The following is a 25,853-nucleotide window of genomic DNA, read 5'->3' on the forward strand; positions in this document are numbered from 1 at the left end:
TGTGAAAGAATAACTTTCTACTGATGAGAGCTGAGGTTTTAGGAACTGAGTACTTTTTCACAAGGTACAAACAGGGTTGTATGAACATTGTGGAAGTGTGGACATTTGGCGTCATCTGCCTAGATATCCCCTCAAATATTTACCGTTGTGTCCTACATGATTTCTACTGCCAATGTTGCCTTTTAATTTGTAAATTTCACATGGGCTGTGTCAGAGTCTTAAAACACCGAAGGAATCTAATCCAATTTGATGAAGAGGCAGACACCACTTGAAGCCTAAATGATCGTCAATTGGAAAAGTTCCTATCGGATCTGTTTTCCTTTCCAGTCATCATGAAGCAGGACTCCTGTTTCTTCCCAAGCCAGTCATCTCTTCTCTGTGTTTTCTTGCTAACCTTAAAAAGATTGCCCTCTCACTGGCTCTTTTGATTTAGCAGTCTGGTAATTTGAAAATGAACTTGTCTGTTAAAGGTACCCCTACAGTAGCTTTAGCAGCATGGGATATTTGGAAACTGGGCAACAGTGGTGCTTGGGCGGAGGGACAAAAGGCAGTTTCCTCTTGGTGAAGCTCTCATGCCACAGGCTCCTTCCCCCAACTGGCACACCGGTCGTGTACAGCCATTACTAGGCAGTCCACAAGTCACAGTTTTCTAGAAACAATAAATGAGTTAATCAGCTGGAGGTCACCCAGTGAGTCAGAGCAGAACTGGCAGGGCCAAGTTCCCAGTGTCCTCATCTTCTGTACTCATCTTGGTGTGTGAATCAATTGGTTATGAATCAACTGGTATTTATAGGGGAAGGAGGACAAACATGAAAACAACTGTCAAGATCAAATCAGGTTTATATCCAGTTTCTGTTTGTTGGAACATGGTCCAAGAACAGAATTCTCAGTGCTTGTGTCTCAAAGAAAACAAGACAAGAGTCTTGTGACCCCAGTTTCTTAAAAAAAAAAAAAAATACAGAACTTTTCTGGAAATGTGTTTTTTTTTTTTTTTGCTCCTCCCAGGTGTAGCGAATAGGAGTGAGTTTACTTCAGATTATTCATGACAGTTGGCTATGGTTATCTGTTTATAGGCCCTTATGGAAAAAGCATGTTTTTACCATGTGCAGCTTACCTGACACCTATAATTTTCCATTGTGATTGTACACTTCACTTGTGTGACTCGTCGTAAGCCTCAAGTATAAATTGTCTGATGCTCTGAACAAGGTTAACTCTCACCTGAGACTTTAGTTCACCTCATTTATTGGTCCCCTTCTCCCTCCTCCTTTCAGGAGATAAAGGTCCTTTCATTCTTCCTGTTGTATTTTTAATAGTAAATATCCTAGGTTGATTGTGCACCATTTACTGCACAGATCTTCAAGGGATGCTTCAGAATTATGCTTCCTACTTCTCCACATTAACCTCTTATCAAAGGGTACTCTTCCTACACCTCAACATACTGTATCCTCAAAAACCCCAAACTTGAAATTAGAAGTATCAAGCTCTATCCTGAGTCTCAAGAGAACTCTTTTCTTAAATGAGTGTTCTGATTCTGTATGCTAGTTGAAATATTTATGTAGCTACTCTGATTACATGTGATGGAAATGAAGACCTACATTTCATTGATATATGCACACAATGCAGAGGGAGGAGAACGACTCTAGTTAACAGCTCTACACTACAGAATTCATACGTGAGCTGTTTTTGTTTTAACAACTAATTTTTGACAACTTTGCATGCATACAGTGTATTTTGATCTGATTTACCTCTTTTGCCCTTTTGCTTCTTGCTTGTTCCAACCAGATACCTCCTCCTTTTATTTTCCTGTTTTTCTTTCTTTTATTTTCCTGTTTTTCTTTCTTTTCCTCCCTCCACCCCCTCTCATCTCTCTCTCTCTCTCTCTCTCTCTCTCTCTCTCTCTCTCTCTCTTTCTTTCTTTCTTTCTTTGTGATCTACTGAGTTTAATTAGGGTTGCTGGCAGAGATTGGCCAACTTGCTAGTGGCTATTTCACTGAAGAGGGATGACACCTCGTAAGTTCCTCCTGAACCCCTAATTGATGTGGTGACTTTGGGCAAGTCTTGCTTTTAGAGGTACTATAGCTGCTGTGCATTGTGCTTCCGATGCCAAAACCAACGAGCAGGGTTTCACATTACCCCCTCCTCACCCTTCCGCTGCTGTTTGCTGTTGTTTTTTGTCCCACCCATTCTTCAATGTTTCTTGGGCTTTGGAAGGTTTGTAGATGTTCTGCTTAGCGCTGAGAACTCAGCAGCTACTTACTCTCAGCATTTTGGATAGCTATTGGTCTCCTCATTAAATGGCATTCACTATGAAAGGAAATTTCTCTGGGGATGAGAGCTGCATATAGTCTATGTGTGTAATAAACATAGATAGAGACCACGAGACAGGGTTTCTCTGTAGCTTTGGTGCCCGTCCTGGAACTAGCTCTTGTAGACCAGGCTGGCATCGAACTCACAGAGATCCGCCTGCCTCTGCCTCCCGAGTGCTGGGATTAAAGGCATGCGCCACCACTGCCAGGCCAGTGGTTTTGTAAAATAGACCTGTTAACAGCCAAGCTGTTATCCACACACATTGAAAAGAGGGAAACATTGGCCTCTATACCACTCAGTTTAAATACTTCCTTTTTACCAGATGTCAAATTAATCAAAATGGGAAGATAGTATTGAAAAATAACAGTGAGGCATGAAAATGTAACTCAATTAGTAGAGTGCTTGCCTAGTATAAATGAAGCCCTGGGTTTTATCTCCTGCTGCGTGCACGCACACGTGCGCGCGCGCACACATACACACACACACACACACCAACCTCTCAAAAAACAAACAAATAAAGCAAAAAGTCGGCATAGTGGTGCATGCTTGTAATCCAAGCCCTTTGGAAGTGGGACAAAGTGTCATATGATAAATTCAAGGCTAGCCAGGGCTTCTTGAGACCCTATCTCAAAAGCACCAAATGAAAAGATTTTTTTTTAAATGTACAATTGAGAGAGATGAATAATAATACTGACCTATATTGTAACTTCTCCAAAATCAGGAGTTTGTAGCGTGCTTGCATTTTGTTGTTATGGTCATGGACTCTGCCTCATTTGAAACAGTAATGCTGTGCACACTTACAAACTCACACTGTACTATTTCAAAGTCTTGGATATTTCTTAATCTTCCTGAAAAGCCTTTGAAGGAATTTGGATTAAGAAATCTTAAAACTTCTTAAATTCTGTAGCTAGTCCCAATGGTGACTGTAAGAATGTAATACTTTTCTATTTGAAAAAAAATTTTTTTGCATGTGACTTAGATTTTGCTATAATAAGGATTATTAGCTTTTGAAATTTTATTATTGTCATTATAGGAAATGACACACAGCTGGCCAATATCATTTTTGTCCCACTGCTAGGAAAGGTACCTTTTAAAAAGTCAACTGAACTATGTAGGTAATATATTGTTTGGATTGTATATTTACTTTTGATAAGCCTTTAAAGCCTTTGAATTTCAGTGTACAGAACAGAGTTTCTTTGGAACAAGCACAACACGTTAAAATAGCAATTACTCTCATAATTGCACATAGCTGAAGCTTCCTGGATTTTTGATGCTCTTATTCTGGGTTTGATTTGCAATATGTTTTGATTGCCTTCCTTAAATTCTTTCTCATTCTCTGTAGTTACACATATTTTTTAAACCGTATTTCTAGTCTTGAAATCATCAGGAAAAAATAAGAAAAGAATGGAAGTCAATGGAATGGAAAGGATAAGAAAGAAATATTCTCTAGGCTTTTGAAATGCTATCTGCATCTTCTGAACAGCTTCAAAATGTTCCAAAGGAACACTTTCTTCATCATTTTATGTTCATTTTATAATATGTTGATGAAGCTTTCTTGTAGCCTTTTTTTTTGCAAATACAAACCACATTATCATTAAAAGGGATTAGCTTTCATGCCTGAAAAGATAGCCCAGTGAGTAAGTGCACTTGCTGCACAAGTGTAAGGATGAGAGTTCGAATCTCAACACCCGAGAAACGAAGCTGTGCATGACTGTGCACATGCCTGTCCACACCTCAGCTCTCTGCAGCAGAGACCAGGACATCATTGGGGCATGATGACTGCCAGCCTAGTTCCAGTTTAATGAGAGACCCAGTTTCAAGAGATTAAGACATACATTTTCATAGGCAAGTGTACTCTGTGCCCATGTATGTATATATATATATATGTATATATATATATATTACACACTACATCTACATACATAAATACAGAAAACAGCCAAAGCTTTCATTATGAAAGGATGTAGTGTTGTTGTTTCTCCAAAACTATTCTTTTACTCTCTAAATATAACAACTTTGTGTTTTTGTGCTATGCTTGTTACTGAGATACTAATGATTTCAAGTATAATGTACACTGTAAAATTGTTCTCGGCATTTGCTGTTTTCTAAAATCTTAGGAGGTTACCCAGAATACACAACTCTTGCCAAAGGTCCTAGACCCTCTCATCTATGTTGTATCTAATCATGACCTTACACATTGATTACATACTCTTAGCTGCAATTTCCTTTCTCTAAGACAGTATGTTTTCAAGTCAAGGAAATTTTAGATTGGTTTAATCAATATTTCAATAACAGAAATTCTTAGGTTGTTTTGGGCTGTTGTGTTTCTCATAAGTTATTTCAGTATTTTATGCTCAGTTGTTGCAGTGGATGGCACAAGATCACAGTTTTACAAACACACATGATAAACTTCATGCAACAGTATTAGAAATCAATAGTTTGTGTTTTACTGCGCACTGTACCCAAAATATACAATAGGGTGACTATATAAATCACTTATTCTCAGTCATGATTGATGACCTCATAACTCACGAGTGACGGGGCAAAGCAGAGCCCCAAACGAGTTATGAAATGTCATCAATATCAAGTGGAAACAAATGATTTATCCAGCGTCACAGCCCATTTTATGTTCAGTTTATGCAACAGCAGTTAATGATAAAAACACTCCACATGGGTGCTGCTTGTATTTTATCTCTCATGTACACCTTCACTTTTCCTACACTGTTCACACAAGGTTAATGATTATTGGTCATGAACAAAAGGATCCAGGTTGCAGTAGGACTGTGAGTTGACCGGGGAGATGTGGTCTTTATGTATTTAAATAGTGGACTCTTCATTCGGACACTCACTCACTCCAGTCTATTAAAAAGTACCCCCTTCTTTCCTTTATAACACAGAAAACAAAAGATAGCATCTGCAGGTATCTAATTCATATTGTTGCTTTTCAATCAACATTGTTTTTTAGGAACTAGGAGGCCCTTGTACACTAAGGTCTTTTAGAAGCTGCAGGTCATTTATGGGAAAACTGGAAAATATTGTAATTTTTGCTATGTTATTCTTTCTGAGATGTCATGATGCTTTTTGACATCATATCTAGGCATTTTATTTCAGAAGGTTTCATTGATCTGATCAAGTTAGAACCTGATTTATTTTAATTATGTGGACTACGTATTCAGTTGGCCATTGTCAAAGTTCATTCTGATAATTCCAGTTAGCTGGAATACTTACTGTGTAACCATACCCATGCTTCTTGAAGGTAAGTAAGTCTCTGTTACCTTCAGATTTTATTCACTGACATGAAGGAATCTATTTCAGTAGAAATATGTCTGCCATCTTTCTTCCCTGCTTTATCAAGATAGAAGCCTTGTGATCAGGCTTCTTTGCCCATTAATTTGATGATGCCCTTGAGAAGGAACTAGTGTTGAGCCTGGGAAACTAAGACGTGGTTGCATCTGATAAATGCTTATCAGCATTTCTATTTTTCTTTTATTTCTTCTTTAAACTACCAACATATTTTAACATTCATACCTACTTATTTTTATTTATTTCTTTTCTTTTTTATTAAAAAATTTACTTTTCATTTTACATACCAACCCTAGCTCCCCTCCCTCCCCTTCACTGGCCTTCCATTTCCCCCTTCCAATCCCCCACCCACTCCTCAGAGGGGGGAAGACCTTCCTTGAGGAGTCAACAAGGTCTTCATACCAACTTATTTTACAGCTCTAATAACTGAGTCTACATTATAGGTTCGTGACTACATACATGCTGACCTTTGACAGAGACCTGGAGAACAATGCAGTAATGAAAGAGGTGTATCAGCTTCTCCTTACAAGTTAACATCCTAAAATGAAGCCATTAAGAGATCCTTCTCTGCTCCAAACCCCACTGTCTGCCCCTGCCTGGATAGCCAGGAACCAAAAGCTGGATAGCCCAGAGACCCAGGATAGAAACAAACACAGCTGACAAAAAAATAAAAATATTCAATGAAGCTGGGTGGTGGTGGCACATGCCTTTAATTCCAGCACTCAGGAGGCAAAGACAGTTGGATCTCTGTGAATTTGAAGCCAGCCTGGTCTACAAGAGCTAGTTACAGGACAGGCTCCAAAGCTACAGCGAAAGCCTGTCTTGAAAAAAACAAAACAACAACAAACAACAAAAAAGTCAATGAAATTATTCCTAATGATAATTCTGCTAACTCATAGGAGCCTAATCAAATGGTCACCAAAGAGGTTTCATCAATCAACTGATGATAAATATAGAGACCAATAGTCAAACACTAGACAGAACCAGGGGAACCCTATATTAGAGAGGGAGAAATGATTGTAGGAGTCAGAGGGGCCAAAGACACCAGAAGAACACTCTCTACAGATGTTGGGAGCAGTGAGACCCCAGATCCTGAATTTCTTATAATCCCCTGATCTGAATGCCTACAGCTGCTCTGAGCATGAGACCTTCAAGAGTTCCTGATGGCAGGAGAGTGGTTTCTGGTGGGTTTGGCTGGGGCGTGTCTATCTCTATATAATCTGCCCCTTTATTGAACATAATAAAGAGGGCATTCTTGGGGAATTCAAGGATGACCTGTGTCACTGTCTCTCTGTCTGTGTGTGTCTGTGTATTTTAATCCCCTGCCTCTTGCCCGAAGCTCGGTAACTGGGTGCCAGCGCACAGAGCAGACACAGGGGCGGGGGCGCGGTGTGCCTGGCATACAGAATCAACTAAACAGAACTCAGCGGCTCACAGAGTAGGAAACAACAATCTTTTTTTATTAATTTATTTTTATTGAGCTCTACATTTTTTCTCTGCTCCCCTCCCTGCCTCTCTCCTGCCCTTCAACCCCCTCCCAAGGTTCCCATGCTCCCAATTTACTCAGGAGATCTTGATTTTTTTCTACTTCCCATGTAGATTAGATCTATGTATGTTTCTCTTAGTGTCCTGATTGTTGTCTAGGTTCTCTTGGATTGTTATTTGTGGGCTGGGTTCCCTTTCTTTATGTTTAGAAACCACTTATGAGTGAGTGCATGTGATAATTGTCTTTCTGTGTCTGGGTTACCTCACTCAAAATGGTATTTTCCAGCCCCATCAGTTTGCCTACAAAATTCAAGGTTTCGTTATTTTTTTCTGCTGTGAATACTTCATTGTGTAAATGTACCACATTTTCCTGACCCATTCTTCGGTCAAGGGGCATTTAGGTTGTTTCCAGGTTCTGGTTATGACAAATAGTGCTGTTATGAACATAGTTGAGCACATGCCCTTGTGGCACGATTGAGTATCCTTTGGATATATACCCAAAAGTGGTATTACTGGGTCTTGAGGAAGGTTGTTTCCTAATTTTCTGAGAAACCATCACACTGACCTCCAAAGGGGCTGTACCAGCTTGCATTCCCACTGGCAATGCGGGAGTGTTCCCTTTACCCCATAACCTCCAATAGGACTTCTGAATAAATGCTATGGTTTGCAGCTTGGTGTTCTTGTGGGACTGTGAGCAGTGGGAGTGTGTGGGGGGGTGTTTCTGACTTCCTTGCCTCTGCTTGGGACCTTTTGTCTCCTACTGGGTTGCCCAGTCCAAACTTGATATGAAGATTTGTGTTTAGTGTTAGTGTAACTTGTGATGCCAAGTTTATATTGCTAAGAGGAGGGAAATGGAGGAGGAGTAGATCTAGGGAAGAGGGAGATGGGAGGGGGACTGGAATGAATGAATGAAGGGAAACTGTGTGGATGTAATGTATTAGAGAAGAATAAAATTAAAAACTAAAAAGGATTAATTTTCACATGATATAATATATCCTGATTGCAGTTTTCCTTCCCTCTTCCCCTCCCAGTTCCTCCCCAACTCTCCTACTATCTGGATTCACTCTCTTTCTGTCTCTCATAAGAAAAATATGCTTCTAAGGAATAATAAAATAAAATAAGAGAATACACACACACACATGACTTGTAGAGTGAGGAAAAATGAAAAATGGTTATTAATTGGAGATAGATTCTGGATTAGGGATCAGGGTCTTGAGTCTGCTTCTCCTTTCTGCTCTAGGATTCTAACTGGTGCACATCTGTGCATTCCCTGTGCACACTGCTCCAGTCATAGAGTGTTCATAAGTGAGCCAATCATGTTGATTCAGAGGGCTTTGCTTTCTTGGTGTCCTCCATCCCCTCTGGCCTATAAGCTCTTTTTGCCTCCTCTTCCCAGGGATTCCTTGAACCCTTAGTGGAGGGATTTGTTGGAGGCATGTTGTTTAGGGTTCAGTGTTCCTAGGTCTCTTACTCTCTGCATAATGTCTGGCTGTGGGTCTCTGTATTTGTTCCCATCTGCTGTGGGGGAAATCTTCTCCGATGATGACTGAGTGAAACAATGATCTATGAATATAGCATAATGTCATTACAAGTCATTTAATTGCTAGGTTTTTGATGTGGTTTTGCTTTTAACAGTAATAGCAAAGCATTTCTGTCTGGCTTGATATTTATGTTTCTCTTTTGGAAGCATGAAGAGTTCCTTCCCATATAAAGGATACTAGAACATAAGGCTGAAGGCTCTGAGTAGGCACTTGTGTGATTTCTCCATGTTCAAAGAGTTATGTTGGTGTCTTCAGCAATAGGACTTTACTGTCAGTTTGGAGCAACTTTGACAACAGTCTGGGGTGTTTGGCAGTTTCCATGGGACCCTTTTGGCCAACAATTCAATTAGATATAACCCAATTCCAGGACTGGAAGCTTCATTTGGTTACAAGAGGGAGTGACCTAGGGCTCTGCCTTTCCCATTATTTAATGGTTTCACTTAGATTAACCTCATATATGTATTTTTTTTGTTTTGTTTTGTTTTTTTTCGAGACAGGGTTTCTCTGTGGTTTTGGAGCCTGTCCTGGAACTAGCTCTTGTAGACCAGGCTGGTCTCGAACTCACAGAGATCCGCCTGCCTCTGCCTCCCAAGTGCTGGGATTAAAGGCGTGCGCCACCACCGCCCGGCCCTCATATATGTATATATTTATGAAGCTTCTATTTTATTAGGCTTTCATACTCCCCCAAACGGCCCTTAGTTTTAACTGTCATTATCAGTAATCACTTTTTTGTATCTCTCTTTTCTTCTTTCCTTATTTAGTCATTCTGTCCCAGCCCCCTCCATCCATCATTCATCCATCCATCATCCATCCATCCATCCATCCATCCATCCATCCATCCATCCATCTATCCATCCATCCATAACTATTTCTCTGTCCTAAGAAGATCTATCTGTCTCCACTAGTCCCTTGCTCTGTACCTAACCTTTGTGGTTGTACTGATTATAGCATTGTTATCATTAACTTAACAGCTAATAAGCTAATATCTACATATAATAAATGTTTACACTTTTTGTCTCCTTGGGTCTGAGTTACCTCACTCAGGATGTTGTTTTCTAATTCCATCAAATTTCTTGCAAATTTCATTATTTCATCTTATTTAACAGCTGAGTAATACTTCATTGTGTAAATGTGACACATTTTCTTCATCTATTCTTCAATTGAGGAAAATCTAGTTTGTTTCCAGTTTCTGGCTATTATAAATAAAGCCTCAACGAACATTGTTGAGCAAGTGTCCTTGTGGTATGATGGTCCTTTGGTCCTTTGGATTGATGCTCAAGAGAGGTATAGTTGGATCATAATGAAACTAATTGTTTTGTGTGTCCATTAAAAACAATAAATAAGGGTCAGAGAGATAGCGTATTGCTCTTGCACATGACCTTAGTTCAGTTCCCAGAACCCATTTTAGGGTGCCTACAACCACTTGTAACTTCAACCATAGGGGATCTAATACCTTCTTCTGGTTTCCGAGTGTTGATTAGTTTGGCTTTTACAAAGAAAACATGGTCATCCGATGCATGAAACTGTTAGGTAGTAGACTCATGCCTTGTAGTCTACCTATTTGCTGTCTTTGTTTATATCTTCTGCGTCTTGTTTGTTTTTATATGTAAACTTTATTTATATTATTAAGTTATATGTTCGATTATATTTTAATTATGTGTATTTTTTGTCTCTGCATGTGTTTATATTCCTGAGAGTGGGTGTCCTCAGAAACCAGAAGAAGGTATTAGTTTCATTATGATTTCTTCACATATGTCATATAATGGACTTAGTGCATATTCCTATTACCCACTCTTGAACTAAAGTCCCCTCTCTTGTTGATCCCTTTACTGTTCCCAAATAGTCACCTTTCCATGTTCACACACACATGCACATGCGCGCCCGCACACACACACAGTGACACATACACAAATTATTTAGATGTTGCACATGAGAAAGATGTGGTATTTACTCTTATGAGTCTTGCTTTTTTCATTAGCATGATTATCTTTAGTTCTGCCCATTATCCTACAAATGACAGTTTTAGTTTTCTTTATGAATGAATAAAAATTCATTGTGGACACATGCCGCTTCCTTTATCTACTCATCTCTTTATAATTTTACCTCCAGTTTCTCTGTTGGCTGATGTTTTAAGAGATTAATACCTGATACACTCATCTTCCTGTAATTCTCATGTATTTGCTTGTAGTGAAACAGTTGGGCTCTAATTTTGCAGACCCTGTAACATCTTGTACAATTTTTGAACCCTTTCCATTTGTTAAATCTATTTTAGAATTCTGTAGTTACTCAGAGAAATCTGAGTAACAAAAGAAGACGCTCCTGCTGTCCTAGTGGGATGCTTATACTGCATTTACAACAGCATAGGTCACACTTTTTTTGCTTTTTTCTTCCAGTTCCTATTGACCTTGCCTCACATGTGTCCACTCCTTGTCTATCTCTCATTAGAAAGCAGTCTTATAAGTCATAATAGTAAAATGAAATAAAATAAAATATAAGATAAAGTACATCAGAGTTCTACAAAACAAAGAGACAGAAGGAAAAGAGCTCAAGACACGGCACAAGAATCAGGGACCCACTCGTTCTTACATTCAAAAATCCCATAAAAATACTAAACTCGAAACCATAATATATGCACACGGATGTGGTGTAGACCCACGCAGGGCCTGTGCATGCTGCTTCAGTCTCTGTGAATTCATATGAGCTTTGCTTATGTAAATTTAGAGGTCCTTGTTTTCTTGTCTTCCACCCCATCTGGTTCTTGCACTCTTTCTGCCTCGTTTCCACAGGGTTCTCTGAGCTTGTATGGGAGGGATTTGAAGAAGACATTCCATTTAGGGCCTAGTATTCCAGGGTCTCTCTCATTCTCTGCATAGGGTCTGGCTGTGGATCTCTGTATTTGCTCCTATCTGCTGCAGCAGGAAGCCTCTCTGATGAGTAATCCTCATTCTTATTCATTACTTGGTTTCTTAAAGATTGCCTTGTTTACAATTATAGTATGCAAGAGAATAAACACTGTAAGAATCCTTTTATTCTTACCTCTGACATAGTGAGCTTTCAACTATTAACCGTGTCAGTCTCTAACCATAGCTCTTAAATGGTGTCAAAATGTTGATAAGATGTGAAAATATAAAAGAAAAAAGTGTTTATAAATGTATTGGCATTCCATAGATGACTAGAGCTGGAAGAGACTGATAGTTATGAAGTCTAAACTTCTCATCCCATACCAGGGATATGGAGAAACTGAACTAAAGCAAATTTCCCATGGTCACAAGCTGAATAATTGTTAGCTGTGAACCATGACGTCCAGGTCAGTAACAATCTCCAGTTACTATAAACACATTTCCATTTGGTTATTTTTGCATTTATTTGTATTTTGTGCACGTATGTGAGTTGTGTGTGTTGGGGGCATTTGGGTGTCCATGTGCATATACATTTGGAGGACAGAGATCAGTATTAGGCATCTTCTGTCCAGTTCTTTTTACCTTGGTTTGATGAAACAGGGTGTGTCACTGAACCTGGAGCTGACTGAATGCGCTGAACTGCTTGGCTAGCAGCATCCGGGTTTCCTCTGGTCTACCCCTCCTCATTTCTGGGATTTCAGGTGCATCCAGCGCACACCACTTTTTGTGTCGGTTCTGGATATTTAAACTTATGTCCTGATACTTGTGTGGCAAGCTCTCTACTGACTGAGTTACCTTCTGAAACACTCATTAAAAAATATTAACTATCTTCTCTTTATGGCCTGTTCGTTTCAAAGTGTTGAGGAAATAAAAGATGTTGAAATTGATTTTATATTGAAATATTTGCTGGTGTTTAGCATAAAAACTTGGAAAAAAACTTATAAATGTTTTTAGAATGGTTTGCTTCACAACAGTGTATCAACACTTTTAAATTTTTTATTCTTTTTTTTATTGCCCAATAACTCCTTTCTCATATTCATTGTAGTGGAGAAGAGGTGACATCTGGTGATTAATTAGTTCAGAAAGTGTTAGTTCCCCAAGGATTGCCTGTTAGATACCTTCTAGGTCATTAAAAAAAAAGGGAAATCTATTGCTTATGTTTACAGGTGGTGGCACACTGAATTTAGATTGGTTGTAAGGCACACAATGAATTTGCTCCATCTGTACGCCTCATTTCTGTTTGTCTCTTCTAATAGTCCCCAGCAACACTCCTAGTTTGCATTTCAAATGGATTTATGAGCAATTGCCTCTGATTGTATGTTTTGTTAAATGTCCTTTAGATTTTTTCTTGATTCTTGGGATAGCCTGAAACATTTTATTTCAACAATCTCTTAGAGGACATTAAAATTATTAGTGGAATTATCCTCTTTTGAACCCTGAAGAATTTTGCTAATTGGATTATTTTTAAAATAGGTGACATTATGACTACCTGTACTGGCTGATTTTGTGTCCCCTTGACACAAGTTAGAGAGGTAAGAGTCTTAGGTGAAGAAATGCCTTCAGAAGATCTAGCTGTAAGGTATTTTCTCAATTAGTGATCAATGAGGAAGGCCCAACCCATTATGGGTGATGCCACCCCTGGGCTGCTTGCTGGTCTTGGGTTCTATAAAAAAGCTCACTGGGCTAGCCAGTGGGAGCAAGCCAGTAAGCAACACACCTTCATGGCCTTTGCATCAGTTCCTGACTCCAGGTTTCTGTCTGCCCTCTTTGAGTTCCTGTCTTGACTTCCTTTGGTGATGAACACAATGTGGGGATGTAAGCCAAATAAAACCCCCTTTCCCCATCTTGCTTTTTGGTCATAGTGTTTTGCTGCAGCAATAAAAATCCTAACTAAGATAAAAGACCAAATAATTCAATGGGGTTCCTGCAGTTTCCCCACAATGTTGATATTGGCTTATATAATAAATATACATGGTTCTTTAAGACATTGGTTTGTTTTTAAAAACGTCTTTGAAAATTATTGCCTGATGTTAGTACTGAAAAAAAAAATAGCTTATCCAGCATCAAGTGAAGCCAATCTGTTATTGAGAGAGATCTTGATAGCAAGCTAGGGAACCCAAAGTTGTGTTCAGATACCTGGTAACAATAAATTATGTAACATACTTAGCTTTCTCTAAGTTTTAGAGTCATTAAAACCCAGGGGGAAATTTTTACTTGCCTCAATATAAGAGAAGCAACTCTTGGGTCTAGTTGTGAAGCACAGTTGTTGAAAACTTGACCAAACGGGGCACAGCAGTTGAGATGATTCACCCCCTTAGGGTCCTGCCTATGACATATGCTATGCAGAATAACCCAGGGAATAAGTAGTAGAAATAGAGAAGGACATTGCAGTACACCAGGGAAAGACAGACACTCTTTTGAACCTTTTACTTTAGCTATAGCGAAGAGTGAATATGAATTTCTGAGCTGCTATGATATAATTCAAAGAGTTATGAATGCCATTCTGCTAGGACTGAAGTAGCTGTGGCTATGGCTATAATTAAAGGCAAAATTAGACCTTTATTCTTTTTTTATTTTGTTACTTCCTAAGAGAGATCTCACAAGAAAGATGTCCCTTTTAATTCTTTACTGCATCTGTTATGCATTTATTGAGGTTCTTTAATTATAATCTTCAAAGTGTCAAGTAAATAGATTAAAGACTGTCAATATTAATTTTAAGTGAATCACCATTTTCAAATCTGTGAAGTTATTTCCCCTCCCTTGGAAAACAAAGGCAGTGCTTTCGCATTATAATTTGGCTTTTGCCATTTTAATTCTGGTTCATTATATAAATACAGTGTCAGCTAATTCCTCAATGTCATTCTCATACAGAAAATGTATTGAGACTGTTCTTTTGCTTTATTTCAAACCTAGATATGTGATCTTAATAGTTGATGCTTAGAGTTCCATGGTTTAGAATTTTGCAAAATTTATTGCCCCTCCTCCAAAAATGCAAAGTTCCTCCCTTATTCCTCATAACCATAATCATTACCACAGGCTATTTGACAAGCCATCAATCTGCATTCAGTTATGTGCTATGAAGTTAAAGTACTTATTTACTGACTTGTATATTAATCCTGTCTTTGCCCCCAGCACAAAACTGTCTCAAGCTGTACACATGTAATGAATTAACTACCATATAATCCCAATATGAGCTGGGCATTTTAACTGACCTCTTCTTTGTTTCTCATCTCTGTCTTTGGGTAGAGGTGAGGAGTTTCCTCTAGATGGCTGATCAAACTTTTCCAGTCCTTGGTTGATATTCAGTCCTCATGTCTAATCTATCATTTCCCTTTTCCTCTGTTCCCAACAGTTTCATATATAAAATTTCAATTAGCTATGAATCCACCAGGGCATGAAGTTATTCTTGGACAAAATGTTCTCAGAACAGGCAAAAGACAACCAATGAACAAAAGATAGCATCCAACAGCAGAGGCATCATCATTATGTCAGGCATACAGCTTTTATGGTCAGTTGTGCTCTTCAAGTGGCCCTGTGTGTGTTCTTTGTGAATTCAGGAGATGCTCCACTACTGATCAGCAAGGGTGAGTTCCAAATCACAGTAAAGTGGTCCAGACATTTCCGTTACTTAGTCTATAACTTGTTAATTCCAAAGATTATGTTCTCTCAGAGCAGAATGATGAGTGCAATACATGTGGTGAGTTCAGAAGTGGATCTTCAGATGAATAGTCGAATTGTCCTGGCTTGGAGGCTTATTGACACAGAGGTGGTCCAAAGCACCAAACATGTTCCAACCCGAATTGTCACACTGCTTCTATTTGTCTTTCTCAACTTATAACTTCTATTTTCTTACAGCTGGTGTGAGATTTCCAAAAACACCAGACACAAAATTTTGGGTATCAATCATCCTTCAATCACTTCTCATTAAAACCTGGTTTTATCTGAGTTAGAGTCTGCCGATCAAGAAGGAACTACTTCAGGCCTGCAAAGGAAATGGTTTCCATATGTCTCACGTGACTTCACTAGGTGATCTGCTTGTGGTTTTTTTTTTTTTTTTTTTTTTTTTTTTTTTTTTTTAATCTTTCTTGAATGAAAGATGTTTGACAGAAAAGATTTAGGATGAAAGTAGGTGAAGTTCTTTTGCAAATAGTAAGCTATGAGCCTTACTTTCAATGCAAAAGAGAAAGAATTATTGAACAGGGAGGCTCCATTTAGCAACTCTGCAAGGATAACTATACATAATCCAACCAACTCAGTGAAATATGCGGTTCGGCACCTCATCTTGCTAACTTCTCCATGAAAGGTCAAAAGTACGTCCTGCTGTGATGTGTCTAAATCCCTGAAAGATTGATTACATTTCTATAGAATGCAGAATTTCTGAATCCTGTGAACCACAACTTATGTAATTTGTATTGTGCTTTACCAGTTACCTTTGATGTGCTTAGGGCTGAAACTTTATTAGGCGATGGAGACTGGAGGAGGGGCATTTCCTTTCTTTTTGTCCCTCTAGTGGTTTATTTATCATTCAAATTTGCATGGATTTCTTTCTGCCTTACAAAGAAATGTGTCTGTGCTTGTGTGTGGGGGTGAAGGGGAGGTTAGATGGAGGCACCTGTGAATACCAGAAGAGGATGTTGGATTCCTTGGAGCTGGAGCTATAGGGAGTTGTGAGTCACTTAATTTGGGATGCTTGAGAATGAGCTTGGATCATCTGGAAGATCAGTAAATACTCTTAACCTCTGAGCCATTTCTCCAGCCCCGTAGATTTTTTAATAGGATAGAAGAAAGGTTTAATTTGGCAACTGGAAAGGAGAAAGTCTGAGAATAAGGAAGAGGTGTTTTCTGGTAGTCAGGAAACTCATTACTTATGATGTAAGTGTAACTAGTGAGATACTTAAAAAAATTCCCCTTTATTCAAAAAGCATAATACAGATGCTTTTCAAAACTCATGTATTTTCAGAAAAATCTATCCTATCATTGGAGTTTTTTCTAAATAAGACCTGTTCCAGCACCAGAGATAGGAAAGTCAAGATTAGTGTTTGGTAGTCTCTTTCCATCTGCATACTGTATCCTAGAGAGATAGAGAATGTCTTAGTTTTGCTCCTCTGTTTTCAAGCACTCTCAGTGCCTTCCCTCAGGTGCTGATTGGCAACTGATTTCATAGCTTGGTTCAGTAAGCTTTATAAGTAAGCAATATAAGACTTCCAATCAAAGTTTTGGCTCCTCCCATAAGTTAGACCCTCGTGCATGGTCAGTGAGGGTCTGTGCTTTTGTGGAACATAGCTATATCACAGATCCCTGAGACTCCAGAGATAGTTCCAAGACTTTTTTGAAAACCTTCTCCATCCATACTACTCACTCCTCTGTCTCAATTTTCTATTATATTTCCCATATTCTTTTTTTGCATCATATGGCTATATGTCTGTTATTGTCTGTGGTTATTGTAGGAACAAGTTTTTCAAAGATTATAACTCGACCTTGTGGATCTGACTCCCCCATCTCTTGCTGTTTTCAGTTTCCCCCCAGAAAGCCTTACTTGACTGAGTCAGTTCTGTAGTCTGTTCTCATTTGGCTTTTCTGCTGCTATAAAGTTGTTCACAATAACTTATCACTGAGGAGAACACAAGTTTATTATCTCATAGCTTCTGTAGATTAGTAATCCCCTCATGACTGGAGGAATCTCTGTTCAGGTCTCAAAATGTTGCAGTCAAGTTGGTATCTTGGATGATCTCATTTGAGGCTCAGAGTCATTTTGTATTCCAACCAACCAAAGGGATAATTTATTTCTTTGAGGTCGTGGGAGGTTGACTTTTTCTCATGAGCTGCTAGTCTAGGACTGCCATTGGTGCCTAGTTTATGCCTATAGTCCACAGGAGAATGTTCCAATGCAGAGAACATAATAAGACTGTTAGTTTACTTCCAGACTACCAAGAATGCATGCTTCCTGTGTGTCTCTTTGTTTTAAACCTCTTCTTATTAGGACAGACCCACCAGAGTATACAGAAAATAATCTTTATTTTGTTGAACTCCAAGTCAACTGTTTAAAAACCAATCACAGGAGACATATTTCGTAGGAAAGATATTTCATCATATTTGCATTTTGTATCCACACACAAAGGGAAAAGATCACATAGAGCAGTTACAGCAGGTGGCAGGGGTTTGAGGTTGCCACGAGTCCTGCTTACTCTGGACTTCCTCACATCATATGATGATGGCTCATTGTCTTTGTCCTCTAGCACAGCTCAATAACACACTGCTTTCCACGGTTCTTCCATTCCTGTAAGTCTTTCCCAATTACATTTCCTCTGGACCATGGACTATAATTAAGAGAGCAGTTTCTTTGCTTACCAGTGAATCACTGGATCTTAGCACAATGTTAAGACTCAGTTAACACTTAAGTAACTTAAGTGTTACTTAATACTGAAATAAAAAATTATTCAACGTTCTTTGATAAACCCCTGGCTTCAGATGGATATCATAAATCTGTGCATCTCTTATGTACCCTAGTTGAAATATGGACGAGGAAGACCCTGTGTCACAGATGAAAAGTGAAGGAAGTCTTTTGAACACTTTGGTTATGAGGAGGCACACTCATTCCACTCAAGCAGTCAACTAATCAGCTGAAAACACCACACCTTTGGAGTTAAACCACTTTACCAAAAACAAACAGATTTGAAAGTAAATATTAGGGCTGGCAAGATGGTTTGGCAGTAGATCTCTCTTACTGAGAAAGCCTGTTGTCCTGAGTTTATTTTCTAGAGTGCAAAGAAAGGTAGAGAGAGCCAACTCTACAGTTTTATCTCCTGACCTCCATGCATGCCATGGTATGTGTGCCCACGTGCAGTACAAGTGCACATATAATGAAGAAACAATTTTAATATAATGATCATTCAGTATTTCCTCACAGGAACCTTTGTGAATATTTGTTCAAGTATAAAGGCATAGTGGCTCAGATAAATATATACACAAAATTGACCATCAAAGTGCCCAAGTGATTTAATCTTGAATTTCAATTAAAATTCCATACTCTTGTGAGACGTAGATGTTAGCTATTTTCTTTTTTATCATCATCATGTGTATGTATCATCATGCATGTATATGTATGTTGTATGTGCATGTGTCTGTATTGGCAAGGTGTGTGTATGTGTGGATGAGTGGACAACCCCCATAGTCTCCTCTTGTTATCCTCCCATTCCTCTGATCATTTGTCTCTTTTCAAGGAGTCTCTCTTTTATTTTTGTGCCTTTATTTTTGATGAACTAATGAATTTCAATATGGCTGTTTATGAGAGCGTGGGTACATTACCAGTATCTAAGCCACTGGAAAAAAGATGTTTTACTCTGTTCCCGAAGCAGTTACCTGGCTATAGATCCTCAGGGAGTGATAAAGCCTCTAGATTTCTTCCTTCTTAAGTGATAGAATGTTGGAGGACTCAAGTTTTGTCAGGTTTTGTGCAGGATCTTAACTGTTTTGCATTTAAGAGTTCAGTGCTATGCCATACTCGGAGCACATTGTTCTTCAACACTCTACCATTTCCTATGGCTCTTAGTCTTTCTACCTCTTCTCCTTCTATGTTCCCTGAGCCTTGGATGAAGTGATACAGATGTCCTACTCCTAGATGAGCCTTTAATAGTCCTTACTCGCATCCCTTGTCTAGATATGAGTCTCATAATCTCAAGTATCCCATGGAACACAGAGAAGACTAATGCTTTGCTCCCCAAGAAGGAAGAGGACACTGCAGAAATTGTTGGAACCAAGCAGCTTTTGAGACAAAAGCCTATGATGGATAAAGAATGATTTCAGGGTCAAAGCAATATTCCCACAGACCTCAATAGATTCCTCTTGACTTTTTGGCCCCTCTAGAATTTTTTGTGTTATGCCTACCCAATCATAAACTTTACTATTGTCAATAAATGATAAATGACTTCTGAAAGATGGAGAATATGGTAAGGACAGTAGATTGGCTTCTCAGCAACTCCAAACTTGGAAGAAGCTAGATGGTGGTGAAACACGCTTTTAATCCCTGCACTCAGGAGGCAGAGGCAGGCAGATCTCTGTGAGTTCAAGGCCAGCCTCGTCTACAGAGTAGTTTCCAGGACAGTTAGAGCTACACAGAGAAACCTTGCTTTGACCCCACCCTCCAAAAAAAAAAAAATTGGAAGAGAAACACAAACACCCTTGAAGCAATCTTTGCTTCTTCTTCCTCTTCATGTTCCAACTTTCCCTCCTTTCTTTTACATGTTGGCACATAATATCATTATGCTGACAGTGGGCTTCAAACTCATGTGCTAAAGGAATCCTTCTGCCTCAGGCTCCTGAGTAGCTGGGACAATAGCCATGTACCCTGTACAATGCTACTTATTAACAGTTAGACATATTTTACTATTTTCTCTTTCTCATTATCATCTATCATCTATCTATATGTCTATCATTTACCTAGGACAAAAAGAGAGGAGAGAGGGTTTGCTCAAACATTTTGAATTTCTTAATGCATTTGTCATTCCACACATCATTTAAATTTTTTACTCTCTATATCTATAGGCTAATTATGGCATTATTGCTAAGTTGAGGAAATTTTATATTGGTACAAAGTATTACTTAACATGTAATTAATAATTCAATTTTGTAATTGACTTAAAAGTGTCCTTTATAGATTTTTTTATAGTTACTTCAAAATATCAATATTGTGAGGCACTTATAAATAAAACTAAGAAGATAAGATTCTAGGACAGCTTGGTTGTAGTGCATAGAGCATAGTGTTAGTGCAATGAAATACAGGTTGTTTCCAATAATGGGAAAACACAACAATCAATAAAGAATATGTCAGAAGTTCTAAGCCAGGCGGTGGTGGCGCACGCCTTTAATCCCAGCACTTGGGAGGCAGAGGTAGGCAGATCTCTGTGAGTTCGAGGCCAGCCTGGTCTACAAGAGCTAGTTCCAGGACAGGAACCAAAAGCTACGGAGAAACCCTATCTCAAAAAATCCAAAAAAAAAAAAAAAAAAAAAAAAAAAAAAAAAAAAAAAAAAAAAGGAAGTTCTATAAGCAGAATGGCAGCATTTTCTTACTGAAGTTAGAACAAATTTTCACCTTTATTTTAAAGTGTGTCTCCATTTATTAAAAACTGGCTTTCATATTCAAATTATATTAATACTTGATCTTTTGGCCAAAGCAGCAAGAGGCTAGTTTGAAAGTTTGCTCCCCTTAATTGGAAGGAGGTGATTAAAGGAGATCCAGAGCTTTGAAACTCTTGTGAGTATCCTACTTAAGAAAATAAACACTAATTGAAAGAGCTAATCAAAAGCTCCTCATCCTGAAGAGCACTTGGGTAGTTCACAAGTGTGCAGCTCTGGTAGACAAGGTGCTCTCAAGAGGACAAAGCATTCTGAGCAGAGGGACCTTAGCGGTGCACTAGACTCTCCTTTTAGTGAGCAAGACTGTCAGAACAAAGGGACATCCTGGAACAAACTTCTCTTATTTTTCAGAAAGTAAGTCATCTTTAGTTAGTAAAAAAGATCTTCTGAGTAAATTGGGAGCATGGGGACCTTGGGAGGAGGCTGAAGGGAAGGGGAGAGGCAGGGAGGGGAGTAGAGAAAAATGTAGAGCTCAACAAAAATCAATACAAAGAAGAAAAATACTAAATATTACAATATTCCCTTCAAGAATTCACACAATGTCTGTGAACATTTGGATAAATAAGCATTTTTGATAACATTTTCCTCTTTAAAATGTATACTAACCAAATTCTCTTCCTCCATTGCTGTCACACAGACTTCCCTGCCTTGGCAGAGTGAGTTCTTTCATTTACGTGATAGTTCATTTTTGAGGTCCTCACCAAAATTCAGAGATGAAAGATCCATTTGAACATGCTTTTTCAGATAATTCTGATAATTTTGCCTGATTTAGAAAATTTCTTAAGAAGATTTCTTATGAATGGAATTTTCCCCTTATAAAACCATAAATAAAACAATTGACTCCAAAGTACATAGTTGATGAAGAAATCTAATGTCTGTTCTTTGATAAGAGCATCATGGCTGACTTGATAGTTTGAGAAGGAGTTCACTGGGCTTCTGAGAAGTGGACTTAGGGGATTGCCGCGGTCAGTGTTGCTCTGCTAGTCACTACAAATGTGCATGTTCAAAATACTGTTAATGATTAAGGATAGAATGCTACTATCTATGCAGCCCATATACCCTCATGTGGATGTTCAAACTGTTATGACAGAAATCATAATCATTCTGTCTAAAAAAGGTAAAGTAGAAAGATTTGTGTTCCTTTACTTGGTGCCGACTTTTTCCTTTGGTTCTCCCATTTTTTTTTCAATATGATGGCACGAGATTAAACAAAACAAGCAACTTTGTTTCATTTGTCAAATTCTAAAAATTGTTTCACGTGCAGCTCTCAAGGGAGAGCTCCTCCCGCACTTGGGAAAGATGGTCCCACACCTCAACATAGGCGTGCACCCCACCTAGGAAGCACACTAGAACTGACCCTGTTGTTGGGCACACAGGGAAACAAGCCCTGAGGGCATGAGAACAGGAGAGCTGACATCCCTGTGATGTGGTGGCATGGGTGAGATAAAGATGCCCTCCCCCCCTTCACTCATGACCACCTATGGCAGGTAAGAGAGCTGGTCTTGGAATCTCAAGAGTGGGCGCGCTGGCCCTGAACCTTACTGGCTGCAGTCTGTGTACGAGAAAGCAGCCTTTGCTTCCCATATATGGAAGTACAGTCAGGAAGTTATTGAAGAGAGTCCTTAAAATTTGTGATAAAGATGCTGAAGTATGGCTCTTCACAGCTGATGGCCTCTGGCAAGGGGTGGGGATAGAAAAGGACTCAGTTATCTTTAAGAGGCTGGCCGCGCCGGAACTGGCTATGTTTGGATGAGTATATGGGCAACGCAAGTTATATTTTGTGTTTTGTCTTTTCCCTCTTTTGAGAGGGAAAGGATGGCGGGGCAGATCTGGTAAAAGGAATGGGAAGTGTTTGTGATCACGGTGCAATGTATGAAAATTTTTTTTTTTGTAAAACAACAACAATGAGAACAAAACAAACTTTCTAGTTCATGAGCAGCACATTGTAGCTATGCCCTGCAGGTCATGGAAGAAATGAAGGGTCTCTATTTGCCCTCATCTCATATGAGCATTAGTTGGATCCTAGTGTCTAAAAACTGAACTTTCCTAAGATGTGCCTAGAATTGTTGGGTTGTAGAATGAAGGAGTTTAGAGATTTTGTAGCTGCAGAAGCTACAAATCTGAATATTTTCCTTTTTTTGCAGATTATATTGATTATCTGTATAAATTGTTTAAAATAAAAACTTCAGAGCTAATCTACTAATTACCTTGATACAGTTTCCTGCTGCACACTCCATGCATTGGATTGGGAGATGTGCTCTATACAGGTTTAAGTGCTGTGCGAGTTATCAGCACTGTTTATTTGTTTTACATATAAAACAGAACAAAAACTTTATATGTCACCAATAGTAGAGAAATAATCCTAAGGGCTTCCTAATAGTTTAGTTATCTTGACACTTGCTGTCACCAGAGAGCTTGACTTTGAAGCCTGGTAGGTGCATGTTTCTGCCATTTGAAGTTGTTGCAAGTTGGTGAAAATGAATTCCACACAGAACTTGAGTTAATGAAATGAAATGAATGTCTTTTCGTAGGGCAAATATGTGCTGTATCACTCTGCAGCACCTTTACCTCCAATACCCATTCAGTAATCAGAGTGATTTTAAACCATTGCTCATCGCATTTGCTACTGTTCTCACAGCTGTGAGAAAATACTGAACGAAGTAACTTTACGAAGACAGGTTGGTTTGTTTTGGCTTACAGCTTGAGGGTGTATCATGGCAAGAAAGTCACAGCCGTGGGAGCAAGAGACATCTGGTGGCATTGCGTCAGCGGTCAGAGAAGAGAAGGATGCTGGTGCTTGATCGGCTTTCTGCCTTCTATTTAGAGCACTGCCCAGGCCTTGGAAGAGTGTTGCTCATATTTAGGGTGGATTTTCTCATCTCAGTCTAGAAACTGCTTTGCAAAAACAAGCAGAAGCTTGTTTTCCAGGTCCTACATGATTTTAGAGCCTGTCGGGTTAATGATATTCGCTATCATAATCATATATATCGATTGCTACTATCCATTTCTGAATTTCTTTTCTGAATATTAAAATCAGGGGAGTGGTCGTAGACAGAAGATGACATTTCATACTCTCCAGCTCTTTACTCCTTTACCCTATTTGGTTGTTGCATCTCAATGAATGACCTTGACTACAACGTATGTAGACTTTAGGTTGTTGGAATTAAAAGGCAGAGGTCATTAAAATTTCTGCCTGTGGGTGTGGGGTGTTGGTAAGATTGGCAGTTTCCCGACATTTGTGAGTGGTAACCTGTGGCGCTCGGACCATGAAATTACATTAGCAGATATAATGACACGTCTTGGTGTCCATGACTTCTAACATTGGTCTGAATCACAGATCCATGGGCTCTTGGAAACTGCTGCCTAAGCAGGAGAAACAAGAAAGTCTCTATGTGTTTGTGTCCTTTCACTCACTGTTACAGTTTTTAGAGAAAAGAGAAGCTGTGACTCCACTTTTAGCACCAATGCAGCATAAGTTTAGCCTCTTGCCTTAAAATCCAAAGTTAAAGTGAGTCAGAAAAAAACATGTCTCACTATTTTAAAGTTAAGATGTTGATGTAGATGCTGTGGAAAATCTATCACAGGGCAGTGTAAATGGTCAAAATAGCAAAAGCACAAGCCCCTTGGAAGGAAGGGTTACAGAGGAAAGGTTACAGGGAATGTTCCACCCATCATTATTCAAAGCCAATTAAACTGAAAACAACTTCAGGTTAGTCATCAAGTCTTTACTTAGAAAAAGCAACCCTTTCTCTGGGTTGGAGTAATGAGATTTTCTTCTTTCTTTCTGATATAAAGGTAAGAGTTCCAGACTGTCTCACAGGACTGCATAATATACTGCACTCATTTCACAGTGTAAAAATGGTTGCCTTGGTAGAACGGAATAGTATTATATACCATGGAATTAATCTCCCCAAGTAGTTTATGTTGTTAAAGGTAGTTTAGTGCATACGCCACCAGAGTTGTTGAGAGGCCAATATTGCTTACTGGATAGTGATATTAATCTTACTGTTTGACACAGGAGTCAAACACAGGATATATGGGTTCTAATTTCTGCTTTATCTTCTTGCATGCTTTGGCATGAGACATTTCACTCTCAATTTCATTTTTTCATGTCTGTAATATTAAAAAGCAATAGTAGATAATTGCAAAACATATGCAAACAATTACATTCATGTTAAATCATCTTCTAGTGGTGAACAAACAAGATTAGAACCAATTTAAACATTTAATCAATAAAAGGGGATGAATGCTATTTTGTATTGTCTTGTGCATTCTGAGAAGGAAAGGACAATCATATGCCAAGAATAGTAAAAAGCATGAGATGCATTCCTAGTTTGAACAGTGAGGTTTCTTAATAGGAAACATTGCAAAGATTTCTGAAGTTTATAAATTTGTAATTTGTTTCTATAATTTGATAAGACTTTGTCAGACTTTTTCTTTTACAATTTCATAATCAAGACATTTTGCCCGCAATAGAGTGTTGAGTGCGACATACACCGGCTTAATGGACAAGCCATTTTAAAGATTGGTCAGAGCTTTTGCAAAATGCAGACAACCCTTAGGATGTTTTAAAGGCTTCTTGGCTAAAATTCCATTTACAATTTTCACTTCATCTTTAACTGTAAAGTTAAGGCATTTCTCCTTATTTTTATCTTAAATTGGCCCTGCTGTTCTCTCTTAGGAAAAAGCAACAATGCATTTCCCTTTCTCTTGGCCATTGTAATCTTTCTTACATAAATAAAAACAAAGTGGTTATTTTAAAAAGAGTATTAAAAAAAACTCCTTTGCAGTTGCAAGGGAAATAAACACTTTAATCATTATTCTTTGTAAAGAGGTAGGTGGTACAGTTATGAAAGACTAATCGTGGAATGTTTTCCTTACAGTCTCAGTTCAAAAACCTCTGCTGATTCCTTTCACGTCTGTAGCTGAAAAGTTGATTCTTAAAAAAGAACATGTCAAAAGACAGGAGACTGATCAGGACACAAATTAAAATTGGGTACTACTAGCACAATCTTTTATTTTTGACCCACAGGTGTTCTGATACAAATTAATTGTTTCTGTGATTCTTAGAGCTTCATCCATCAGATGTAAGTTGCACCACTCATGATTGGCTCGTTCCCTTCTGGAGGTCCCCACTGAGAGCTCTTGGCTGCCAAGTGCTATACTGACAGCAGCGCTGCAGCCT

The sequence above is a fragment of the Chionomys nivalis genome, chromosome 16 (assembly GCF_950005125.1).
Source record: "Chionomys nivalis chromosome 16, mChiNiv1.1, whole genome shotgun sequence".
Lineage (NCBI taxonomy): Eukaryota > Metazoa > Chordata > Mammalia > Rodentia > Cricetidae > Chionomys > Chionomys nivalis.